Source organism: Myotis brandtii, unplaced genomic scaffold (assembly GCF_000412655.1).
Source record: "Myotis brandtii unplaced genomic scaffold, ASM41265v1 scaffold144, whole genome shotgun sequence".
NCBI classification, from domain to species: Eukaryota; Metazoa; Chordata; class Mammalia; order Chiroptera; family Vespertilionidae; genus Myotis; species Myotis brandtii.
The window spans coordinates 2826579-2838795 of NW_005355159.1; the positions used below are offsets into that span (position 1 = coordinate 2826579).

At 44.8% G+C, this 12217-nt stretch overlaps 1 protein-coding gene across 3 annotated transcripts in view; it reads right to left on the bottom strand.

Moving 5' to 3' along the window:
• Nucleotides 1-12217, bottom strand: part of TLN2 (talin 2) — a 434110-nt gene that overhangs the window by 165251 nt on the left and 256642 nt on the right. The window lies entirely within an intron of this gene.

The window sequence follows — 12217 nt, forward strand, 5'->3', positions numbered from 1 at the left end:
GGCGGGGGAGGGGCTGCAGGAGGTTGGCCGGCCAGCCCCGCCCCCTATTGGAGTTGGGGGTGCAATCAGGGATGGAGTGGCCAGGGGGAGGGGCTGCAGGAGGTTGGTCACCCAGCCCTGACCCCTATTGGGAATGGGAGTATGATCAGGGGCAGCCCGGCCAGGAGGAGGGGCTGTGGGACTATCGTGGTGGGGCTGGCTGATGGGGGCAGGGCTGGCCGGGGGGGAAGGGAAGGGGCATTTGGCCGGCTGGCCCCACTCCTGATCGGGGTGAAGAGTCCAATCAGGGGCAAGCCAGCAGGGGGGAGGGGCTGCGAGGTTGGCCAGCTGGCCCCACCCCCTGATCGGGCGGTTCGCTTGCCAGTGGGTGTCATAGCAACCAGTCGTTATGGCCATTACAAAATACCACTCCCCACTCAAAGAAACCAGAGATCCTCTGAGAAATGGCTGCTTCTAGCCCTGAGCCAGCAAATGTATCAAATGTTTCTGGAGAGGGTCAGGGCAGGGCCTGGTTCTGGCTATATTAAGATTTGAATAGTGATGATGCCTGTTCAATTTGCAAACTACCTGTAGACAAAAGCTGTAAGTACATTTCCTGGAATTTCAGGGATCTAGGCCTGAGTACCAGCAGAACACTCTGGCCCTGTCAAGAGACCTCAAGTCAAGTCAGCTGGAAGGATCTGAGAAATATCCAAGCAGCACCTGGGATGTGATGACTCTCATGAAGCAACTTTGTGGACAGACATGAATGGCTGAGAGAACTGGAAGTCATCCATGTCACAAAAGAGGAAGCTGAGTTCACAGAGAGGTAAGGTGACTTAGCGGAGGTCCCGGGCCTTGTTAGTAGCAGGGAGCCTTTGACCTCCCAGACCCAGAGCAGGTCCACCTGAGCACAGAGCTGTTGCAGGCTTTCCTCAGGAGGACACTTGCAAGGACAATGATGCAGTATCATGAGTAGGCCCAGGGCTGTGGGGCTCTGGACAGTAGCTCCTACACCATCAAAAAGGGAGACCTGGCTGAGGTTACCAAAAGCACCCCAAAAAGAGCCTCACCAAAAACTCTGTCAGGATGATGACTGTTACTAGAAGAACAACAGACGGTGGTGTCCGGTGGCCAGGCAAGGATAGAATATGCTGGGCATTTATAACAACAAAGTTCTGTGCAGCAACAAGCTGCCCTTAATTGAAACTCTGCAAACTAACACTCCCATTCTTCAGTAGGTACTGAACCTCTCACGCTTTGGTAGGTACCGAAAACAACTTCCAGTTGCTTACACTAAATGTTGCAAGAGTCTTTTGGGGGGAGTTTATTGCGAGGCATTTTAAAAGGTGAAGTGAGTGTGTGTGAACATGTGTGGTGTGTATTTTCCCCGAGGAATTCAGCACGAAGCTGGAAGGAGCAGCAGCCCATCATCACCGCCTGCCAGGCGGCGGTACAGTAGGTCCCGCTCAGCAGTTTTCATTACCAAACCTGAGTTTGGAAGGCTCCTAAGCATCTGGGACATTCACACAAGTGAAATCTGCCAGCCTTCGCTGAGAAAACGGGTTAGATTGTCAAACATGATTGGAAATTTTTCTCCTAATTAAGCAAGCTCTGGACAAGCAAAGCCCCTCCCACTGCCTTCTTAGGCATTCCCACCTTACAAGGGCAGCTGTCTGGAGGCATTCGTTTAGACCAGTGGTTCTCAACCTGTGGGTTGCAACCCCTTTGGGGGTCAAACAACCCTTTCATTTGTAAGGGGTCGCCTAAGACCATCGGAAAACACATAATTACATATTGTTTTTGTGATTAATCGCTATGCTTTAATTATGTTCAATTTGTAACAATGAAATTGGGGTCATCACAACATGAGGAACTGTATTAAAGGGTCGCGGCATTAGGAAGGTTGAGAACCACTGGTTTAGACCTTACTCCTCCTTTAAACCCTACTGCCAGCCTTTTAGAATCACCTTTTCTGAGTGCAACAATAACAGAGACTCCACTCTGTAAGGTGGCAGACCAGTCAACACTCTTCTTGCTCTCTAAGATGCCTGGATGTTGAAGGTTTGCAGTAAATAGATTCTGCTCTCATGAGCCCCCACTTCTGCTCGGGTCAAGTCCGCTGTATTTGTTCTCCAATCTTGCTGCTGCTATGTATTGTATGACTATGTAATAACACAACATAGCCCATAAGCTGCTAAAATAGCACAAAAAGAGAGCTAATGAATGCTTCTTATAGTTAATATTTTTAAAAGTTATTAAATTAAATATAGGTGAGATAACTATAAAATCATGAAAACACTGTCTTCATTTTGCTTCACAAATGTATTATTTTACTTTTCTTAATCCTCACCTGAGAACATGCATAGAGAGTGGGAGAATGGGGGGGGGGGGGGGGAGAGATGAGAGAAAACATCGATCAGTTGCCTTCTGCACACACCCAAACCAGGGACTGAACCCGCAACCCAGGCATGTGCCCTGACTGGAAATTGAACTGGCAACCCTTTGGTGCACAAGTTGATGCTCAACCAATTAAGCCACACCGACCAGGCCATGATTATCTTTAAATTCTCTCCTAGACGATGTCATTCATACAAGAAAGACAATGTAGAACTCCAACCAGGAGAACCCTCACAAAGAAGAAACTTGGATTCTGTACTTTAAATAACTTTTTGGATTATCCAACCAACAGTCTAAATAATGCTGATAAAGGGTTTTCACTATTAATAGCTGCCATTTATTGAAAGTCAAACACTGTTTCAGGTGCTTTTCGTGTACAAATAGATTAATTGAATTCTGACAAAGCCCTTAGAAGAAAATATCCCACTTTATACAGGGAACAAAAGGCTCAGTGAAACTAAGTAATTTGCCCACAATCATAGCCAACAACTTAAGCCTGGTCTGTGGGCTCCAAAGACCAGGCTCTTAGCCACTCAACACCCCAGTCCCTCCAAGTTACCTCTGAGTCAACAGACTTATCATGTGATCAGTATTTCACAACCTTTAGACAAAGAGAAACAAAATCAGAGAAACACACAATCAATGCCCAAAAGCCATTGAATAATGGACAAGGAATTTAATAAACACATTTGGGGGAGTGAGATCTGGATTCAAATCTAAGTGTTCACTGACACCTCATTTTCTTACATGTATAAAATTTAAGCTGCTTCTACAAGTAATTCCAAAAGAGGTGTCCTACAGATGTCCTCTGGTCTGGCAGTTAGAACATAAGCACAATGTTAACTGCTTCTCACCTATCCTGGCGGTGACACCATGTACTTAGTTGCATGACCACAGGCACATCACCACCTCCCTAAGCTGGTTTTATCACCTGAAAAGAAGACAGGATCCCTACCTGGGAGTGTTATTATTTACATGAACCGAAAACCATGGATGCCCCTCCTCCCTGAGGAGTGAGGACATCAGCACTCACACACACAGCCGTGCAGTGTCTGCCCAGCACAAGGTGCAGAAGAGGACGGAAGGCAGAGGGTGCCGCAGGGACAGTGTCGCCCAAAGGACACTGGGACACCCAGGAGTCCTCAGACCAACCTTTATGTTGAATCACCAGATTTGCTATCATATAAGTTTCTCAAAATGTGGTCTCAGAACCGGCAGCATGCTGTATCAGAGGCTCTGGTGGCGAGGTCCAGCAGTGTGTGTTTTAATAAGCCGGATAGTAAAGGGTACAAGAGTGTACGGTATGCTATTCTGTAAGATGGGGAGGACAGGATGTATTTTTCATTTTATATTGTTAATGTGTATTTTTAAAACAATAGAAAGATATTCCCAGTACTAATAAAAATGATTCTCTATAGAAAGAAGGGAAAAACAGGGAGAGGGGGACAAGTATAAAAAATAAACCTCTGTAAATATTCCTTATAGCATAGTTGTTGTTGTTTTTTTCATTTTAGAACCACATTACATTGCAAAGAGGGGCAAAAAGCAACCTAAAAATCTAGAGCAAATGGAAACAAATCAACTTAACAGTATATCAAGTTGACAACATTACTACAGAGAAAAATGATTTCAGGTAACATTGAAAACAGTCTTTTCACTATGCATCCCTAGTGAGATATACTTAAAGATGAAACGAACCACAGTGACTTGTCAAACACTGACACCATTATTTTACAACACCCTCCCTCTTCTCTATATGTGCACACTCTATAAAAATTAGGATATTATATAACATGTTGTATATAATTAAGATAAAATGAGTAATTACCTTAGTTGTTAGTAACCTAGATTTTTAGCATAAAAGAAATAAAAATATAAAGCCAAAAAGAGTCCATGAAAACCCTGCAACCCTTCATTTGAACTGGAAACAAAGACTGGCATATCGGATTCATTTTCTTTTTCTGAAAAACATTTATTTTCTAGTTGTGTCCTCTTAGGAGGCTAAGAGCAAGGACAACCTGCTGGCAATAAACACCCCCAGCATCTTGGCTAGGTGGCCTTCAAATACCACTCCCCACTCAAAGAAACCAGAGATCCTCTGAGAAATGGCTGCTTCTAGCCCTGAGCCAGCAAATGTATCAAATGTTTCTGGAGAGGGTCAGGGCAGGGCCTGGTTCTGGCTATATTAAGATTTGAATAGTGATGATGCCTGTTCAATTTGCAAACTACCTGTAGACAAAAGCTGTAAGTACATTTCCTGGAATTTCAGGGATCTAGGCCTGAGTACCAGCAGAACACTCTGGCCCTGTCAAGAGACCTCAAGTCAAGTCAGCTGGAAGGATCTGAGAAATATCCAAGCAGCACCTGGGATGTGATGACTCTCATGAAGCAACTTTGTGGACAGACATGAATGGCTGAGAGAACTGGAAGTCATCCATGTCACAAAAGAGGAAGCTGAGTTCACAGAGAGGTAAGGTGACTTAGCGGAGGTCCCGGGCCTTGTTAGTAGCAGGGAGCCTTTGACCTCCCAGACCCAGAGCAGGTCCACCTGAGCACAGAGCTGTTGCAGGCTTTCCTCAGGAGGACACTTGCAAGGACAATGATGCAGTATCATGAGTAGGCCCAGGGCTGTGGGGCTCTGGACAGTAGCTCCTACACCATCAAAAAGGGAGACCTGGCTGAGGTTACCAAAAGCACCCCAAAAAGAGCCTCACCAAAAACTCTGTCAGGATGATGACTGTTACTAGAAGAACAACAGACGGTGGTGTCCGGTGGCCAGGCAAGGATAGAATATGCTGGGCATTTATAACAACAAAGTTCTGTGCAGCAACAAGCTGCCCTTAATTGAAACTCTGCAAACTAACACTCCCATTCTTCAGTAGGTACTGAACCTCTCACGCTTTGGTAGGTACCGAAAACAACTTCCAGTTGCTTACACTAAATGTTGCAAGAGTCTTTTGGGGGGAGTTTATTGCGAGGCATTTTAAAAGGTGAAGTGAGTGTGTGTGAACATGTGTGGTGTGTATTTTCCCCGAGGAATTCAGCACGAAGCTGGAAGGAGCAGCAGCCCATCATCACCGCCTGCCAGGCGGCGGTACAGTAGGTCCCGCTCAGCAGTTTTCATTACCAAACCTGAGTTTGGAAGGCTCCTAAGCATCTGGGACATTCACACAAGTGAAATCTGCCAGCCTTCGCTGAGAAAACGGGTTAGATTGTCAAACATGATTGGAAATTTTTCTCCTAATTAAGCAAGCTCTGGACAAGCAAAGCCCCTCCCACTGCCTTCTTAGGCATTCCCACCTTACAAGGGCAGCTGTCTGGAGGCATTCGTTTAGACCAGTGGTTCTCAACCTGTGGGTTGCAACCCCTTTGGGGGTCAAACAACCCTTTCATTTGTAAGGGGTCGCCTAAGACCATCGGAAAACACATAATTACATATTGTTTTTGTGATTAATCGCTATGCTTTAATTATGTTCAATTTGTAACAATGAAATTGGGGTCATCACAACATGAGGAACTGTATTAAAGGGTCGCGGCATTAGGAAGGTTGAGAACCACTGGTTTAGACCTTACTCCTCCTTTAAACCCTACTGCCAGCCTTTTAGAATCACCTTTTCTGAGTGCAACAATAACAGAGACTCCACTCTGTAAGGTGGCAGACCAGTCAACACTCTTCTTGCTCTCTAAGATGCCTGGATGTTGAAGGTTTGCAGTAAATAGATTCTGCTCTCATGAGCCCCCACTTCTGCTCGGGTCAAGTCCGCTGTATTTGTTCTCCAATCTTGCTGCTGCTATGTATTGTATGACTATGTAATAACACAACATAGCCCATAAGCTGCTAAAATAGCACAAAAAGAGAGCTAATGAATGCTTCTTATAGTTAATATTTTTAAAAGTTATTAAATTAAATATAGGTGAGATAACTATAAAATCATGAAAACACTGTCTTCATTTTGCTTCACAAATGTATTATTTTACTTTTCTTAATCCTCACCTGAGAACATGCATAGAGAGTGGGAGAATGGGGGGGGGGGGGGGGGAGAGGGGAGGGAGAGATGAGAGAAAACATCGATCAGTTGCCTTCTGCACACACCCAAACCAGGGACTGAACCCGCAACCCAGGCATGTGCCCTGACTGGAAATTGAACTGGCAACCCTTTGGTGCACAAGTTGATGCTCAACCAATTAAGCCACACCGACCAGGCCATGATTATCTTTAAATTCTCTCCTAGACGATGTCATTCATACAAGAAAGACAATGTAGAACTCCAACCAGGAGAACCCTCACAAAGAAGAAACTTGGATTCTGTACTTTAAATAACTTTTTGGATTATCCAACCAACAGTCTAAATAATGCTGATAAAGGGTTTTCACTATTAATAGCTGCCATTTATTGAAAGTCAAACACTGTTTCAGGTGCTTTTCGTGTACAAATAGATTAATTGAATTCTGACAAAGCCCTTAGAAGAAAATATCCCACTTTATACAGGGAACAAAAGGCTCAGTGAAACTAAGTAATTTGCCCACAATCATAGCCAACAACTTAAGCCTGGTCTGTGGGCTCCAAAGACCAGGCTCTTAGCCACTCAACACCCCAGTCCCTCCAAGTTACCTCTGAGTCAACAGACTTATCATGTGATCAGTATTTCACAACCTTTAGACAAAGAGAAACAAAATCAGAGAAACACACAATCAATGCCCAAAAGCCATTGAATAATGGACAAGGAATTTAATAAACACATTTGGGGGAGTGAGATCTGGATTCAAATCTAAGTGTTCACTGACACCTCATTTTCTTACATGTATAAAATTTAAGCTGCTTCTACAAGTAATTCCAAAAGAGGTGTCCTACAGATGTCCTCTGGTCTGGCAGTTAGAACATAAGCACAATGTTAACTGCTTCTCACCTATCCTGGCGGTGACACCATGTACTTAGTTGCATGACCACAGGCACATCACCACCTCCCTAAGCTGGTTTTATCACCTGAAAAGAAGACAGGATCCCTACCTGGGAGTGTTATTATTTACATGAACCGAAAACCATGGATGCCCCTCCTCCCTGAGGAGTGAGGACATCAGCACTCACACACACAGCCGTGCAGTGTCTGCCCAGCACAAGGTGCAGAAGAGGACGGAAGGCAGAGGGTGCCGCAGGGACAGTGTCGCCCAAAGGACACTGGGACACCCAGGAGTCCTCAGACCAACCTTTATGTTGAATCACCAGATTTGCTATCATATAAGTTTCTCAAAATGTGGTCTCAGAACCGGCAGCATGCTGTATCAGAGGCTCTGGTGGCGAGGTCCAGCAGTGTGTGTTTTAATAAGCCCTCTAGACCAGCGGTCACCCACCGGTGGTCCACGGACCACTGGTGGTCCGCGAGGTCCAAAAGGTTGGCGACCGCTGCTCTAAACGATTCCAATGGGCAGTAAAGGTGGAGAACCACCAGCACGGTGTGCTGAAGGCTCTGATGATGAAATCAGACACTCTTGGGTTTGAACCCAGACTCAAAGATGAAAATGTCTGTGTGATTTACTAAATCCTGGCGGTTAACTGACATGATGACATAGGTGGAAGGAAGCCTTGGTTGAGTTGGGAAACACTTAGGGTGGGAAGAAGTAGAGATAGAGGATGGCATGGGAGAAGCACAGGAAAGGGTTGGAGGCCCTATCTCAGTCCCACAGAACCAGTCCCAAAGCCCTTTAGTGTAAGGCAGGGAATGTGCCTGGAGGTGCAGAGATAGCTCCGGGCTGGGTACATTCAGAGGTTCCTGGTTTGAAAGTTCTGGAATCTGAAAGCATTTAGGGAGCAAGGCACCATGCTTAGCAGGCTGCTGCTAGGAGGACCACCGAATGGTCACACCTCCCCAAACTGACAGAAGCTCTAGCTCACAGGATGGAAGCAAACAATAAAGAAACTAGTGGGTGAGGGACAGGAGGTAAGACGGAGACGGTGAAGAACAAAAGCAGAAATGCCTGCTTCATGGTGAGTATGAAGACAGAATCGGTAGTCAAATTATTCTGACAAAAACACACAGAAGACCAACTCCAAAGGAGAAGTATGTGTTTGAACATATGCCATGAGGAAAACTGACTGAAGACCTCCTAGTGCAGTGGTTCTCAACCTTCCTAATGCCACGACCCTTTAATACAGTTCCTCATGTTGTGGTGACCCCCAACCATAAAATTATTTTCGTTGCTACTTCATAACTGTAATTTTGCTACTGTTATGAATCGTAATGTAAATATCTGATATGCAGGATGTATTTTCATTGTTACAAATTGAACATAATTAAAGCATAGTGATTAATCACAAAAACAATATGTAATTATATATGTATTTTCCGATGGTCTTAGGCGACCCCTGTGAAAGGGTCAACAACAGACGGTGGTGTCCGGTGGCCAGGCAAGGATAGAATATGCTGGGCATTTATAACAACAAAGTTCTGTGCAGCAACAAGCTGCCCTTAATTGAAACTCTGCAAACTAACACTCCCATTCTTCAGTAGGTACTGAACCTCTCACGCTTTGGTAGGTACCGAAAACAACTTCCAGTTGCTTACACTAAATGTTGCAAGAGTCTTTTGGGGGGAGTTTATTGCGAGGCATTTTAAAAGGTGAAGTGAGTGTGTGTGAACATGTGTGGTGTGTATTTTCCCCGAGGAATTCAGCACGAAGCTGGAAGGAGCAGCAGCCCATCATCACCGCCTGCCAGGCGGCGGTACAGTAGGTCCCGCTCAGCAGTTTTCATTACCAAACCTGAGTTTGGAAGGCTCCTAAGCATCTGGGACATTCACACAAGTGAAATCTGCCAGCCTTCGCTGAGAAAACGGGTTAGATTGTCAAACATGATTGGAAATTTTTCTCCTAATTAAGCAAGCTCTGGACAAGCAAAGCCCCTCCCACTGCCTTCTTAGGCATTCCCACCTTACAAGGGCAGCTGTCTGGAGGCATTCGTTTAGACCAGTGGTTCTCAACCTGTGGGTTGCAACCCCTTTGGGGGTCAAACAACCCTTTCATTTGTAAGGGGTCGCCTAAGACCATCGGAAAACACATAATTACATATTGTTTTTGTGATTAATCGCTATGCTTTAATTATGTTCAATTTGTAACAATGAAATTGGGGTCATCACAACATGAGGAACTGTATTAAAGGGTCGCGGCATTAGGAAGGTTGAGAACCACTGGTTTAGACCTTACTCCTCCTTTAAACCCTACTGCCAGCCTTTTAGAATCACCTTTTCTGAGTGCAACAATAACAGAGACTCCACTCTGTAAGGTGGCAGACCAGTCAACACTCCTCTTGCTCTCTAAGATGCCTGGATGTTGAAGGTTTGCAGTAAATAGATTCTGCTCTCATGAGCCCCCACTTCTGCTCGGGTCAAGTCCGCTGTATTTGTTCTCCAATCTTGCTGCTGCTATGTATTGTATGACTATGTAATAACACAACATAGCCCATAAGCTGCTAAAATAGCACAAAAAGAGAGCTAATGAATGCTTCTTATAGTTAATATTTTTAAAAGTTATTAAATTAAATATAGGTGAGATAACTATAAAATCATGAAAACACTGTCTTCATTTTGCTTCACAAATGTATTATTTTACTTTTCTTAATCCTCACCTGAGAACATGCATAGAGAGTGGGAGAATGGGGGGGGGGGGGGGGGGGGGGCATGATTATCTTTAAATTCTCTCCTAGACGATGTCATTCATACAAGAAAGACAATGTAGAACTCCAACCAGGAGAACCCTCACAAAGAAGAAACTTGGATTCTGTTGTACTTTAAACTTTTTGGATTATCCAACCAACAGTCTAAATAATGCTGATAAAGGGTTTTCACTATTAATAGCTGCCATTTATTGAAAGAAGTACACTGTTTCAGGTGCTTTTCGTGTACAAATAGATTAATTGAATTCTGACAAAGCCCTTAGAAGAAAATATCCCACTTTATACAGGGAACAAAAGGCTCAGTGAAACTAAGTAATTTGCCCACAATCATAGCCAACAACTTAAGCCTGGTCTGTGGGCTCCAAAGACCAGGCTCTTAGCCACTCAACACCCCAGTCCCTCCAAGTTACCTCTGAGTCAACAGACTTATCATGTGATCAGTATTTCACAACCTTTAGACAAAGAGAAACAAAATCAGAGAAACACACAATCAATGCCCAAAAGCCATTGAATAATGGACAAGGAATTTAATAAACACATTTGGGGGAGTGAGATCTGGATTCAAATCTAAGTGTTCACTGACACCTCATTTTCTTACATGTATAAAATTTAAGCTGCTTCTACAAGTAATTCCAAAAGAGGTGTCCTACAGATGTCCTCTGGTCTGGCAGTTAGAACATAAGCACAATGTTAACTGCTTCTCACCTATCCTGGCGGTGACACCATGTACTTAGTTGCATGACCACAGGCACATCACCACCTCCCTAAGCTGGTTTTATCACCTGAAAAGAAGACAGGATCCCTACCTGGGAGTGTTATTATTTACATGAACCGAAAACCATGGATGCCCCTCCTCCCTGAGGAGTGAGGACATCAGCACTCACACACACAGCCGTGCAGTGTCTGCCCAGCACAAGGTGCAGAAGAGGACGGAAGGCAGAGGGTGCCGCAGGGACAGTGTCGCCCAAAGGACACTGGGACACCCAGGAGTCCTCAGACCAACCTTTATGTTGAATCACCAGATTTGCTATCATATAAGTTTCTCAAAATGTGGTCTCAGAACCGGCAGCATGCTGTATCAGAGGCTCTGGTGGCGAGGTCCAGCAGTGTGTGTTTTAATAAGCCGTCTAGACCAGCGGTCACCAACCAGTGGTCCACGGACCACTGGTGGTCCGCGAGGTCCAAAAGGTTGGCGACCGCTGCTCTAAACGATTCCAATGGGCAGTAAAGGTGGAGAACCACCAGCACGGTGTGCTGAAGGCTCTGATGATGAAATCAGACACTCTTGGGTTTGAACCCAGACTCAAAGATGAAAATGTCTGTGTGATTTACTAAATCCTGGCGGTTAACTGACATGATGACATAGGTGGAAGGAAGCCTTGGTTGAGTTGGGAAACACTTAGGGTGGGAAGAAGTAGAGATAGAGGATGGCATGGGAGAAGCACAGGAAAGGGTTGGAGGCCCTATCTCAGTCCCACAGAACCAGTCCCAAAGCCCTTTAGTGTAAGGCAGGGAATGTGCCTGGAGGTGCAGAGATAGCTCCGGGCTGGGTACATTCAGAGGTTCCTGGTTTGAAAGTTCTGGAATCTGAAAGCATTTAGGGAGCAAGGCACCATGCTTAGCAGGCTGCTGCTAGGAGGACCACCGAATGGTCACACCTCCCCAAACTGACAGAAGCTCTAGCTCACAGGATGGAAGCAAACAATAAAGAAACTAGTGGGTGAGGGACAGGAGGTAAGACGGAGACGGTGAAGAACAAAAGCAGAAATGCCTGCTTCATGGTGAGTATGAAGACAGAATCGGTAGTCAAATTATTCTGACAAAAACACACAGAAGACCAACTCCAAAGGAGAAGTATGTGTTTGAACATATGCCATGAGGAAAACTGACTGAAGACCTCCTAGTGCAGTGGTTCTCAACCTTCCTAATGCCACGACCCTTTAATACAGTTCCTCATGTTGTGGTGACCCCCAACCATAAAATTATTTTCGTTGCTACTTCATAACTATAATTTTGCTACTGTTATGAATCATAATGTAAATATCTGATATGCAGGATGTATTTTCATTGTTACAAATTGAACATAATTAAAGCATAGTGATTAATCACAAAAACAATATGTAATTATATATGTGTTTTCCGATGGTCTTAGGCGACCCCTGTGAAAGGGTC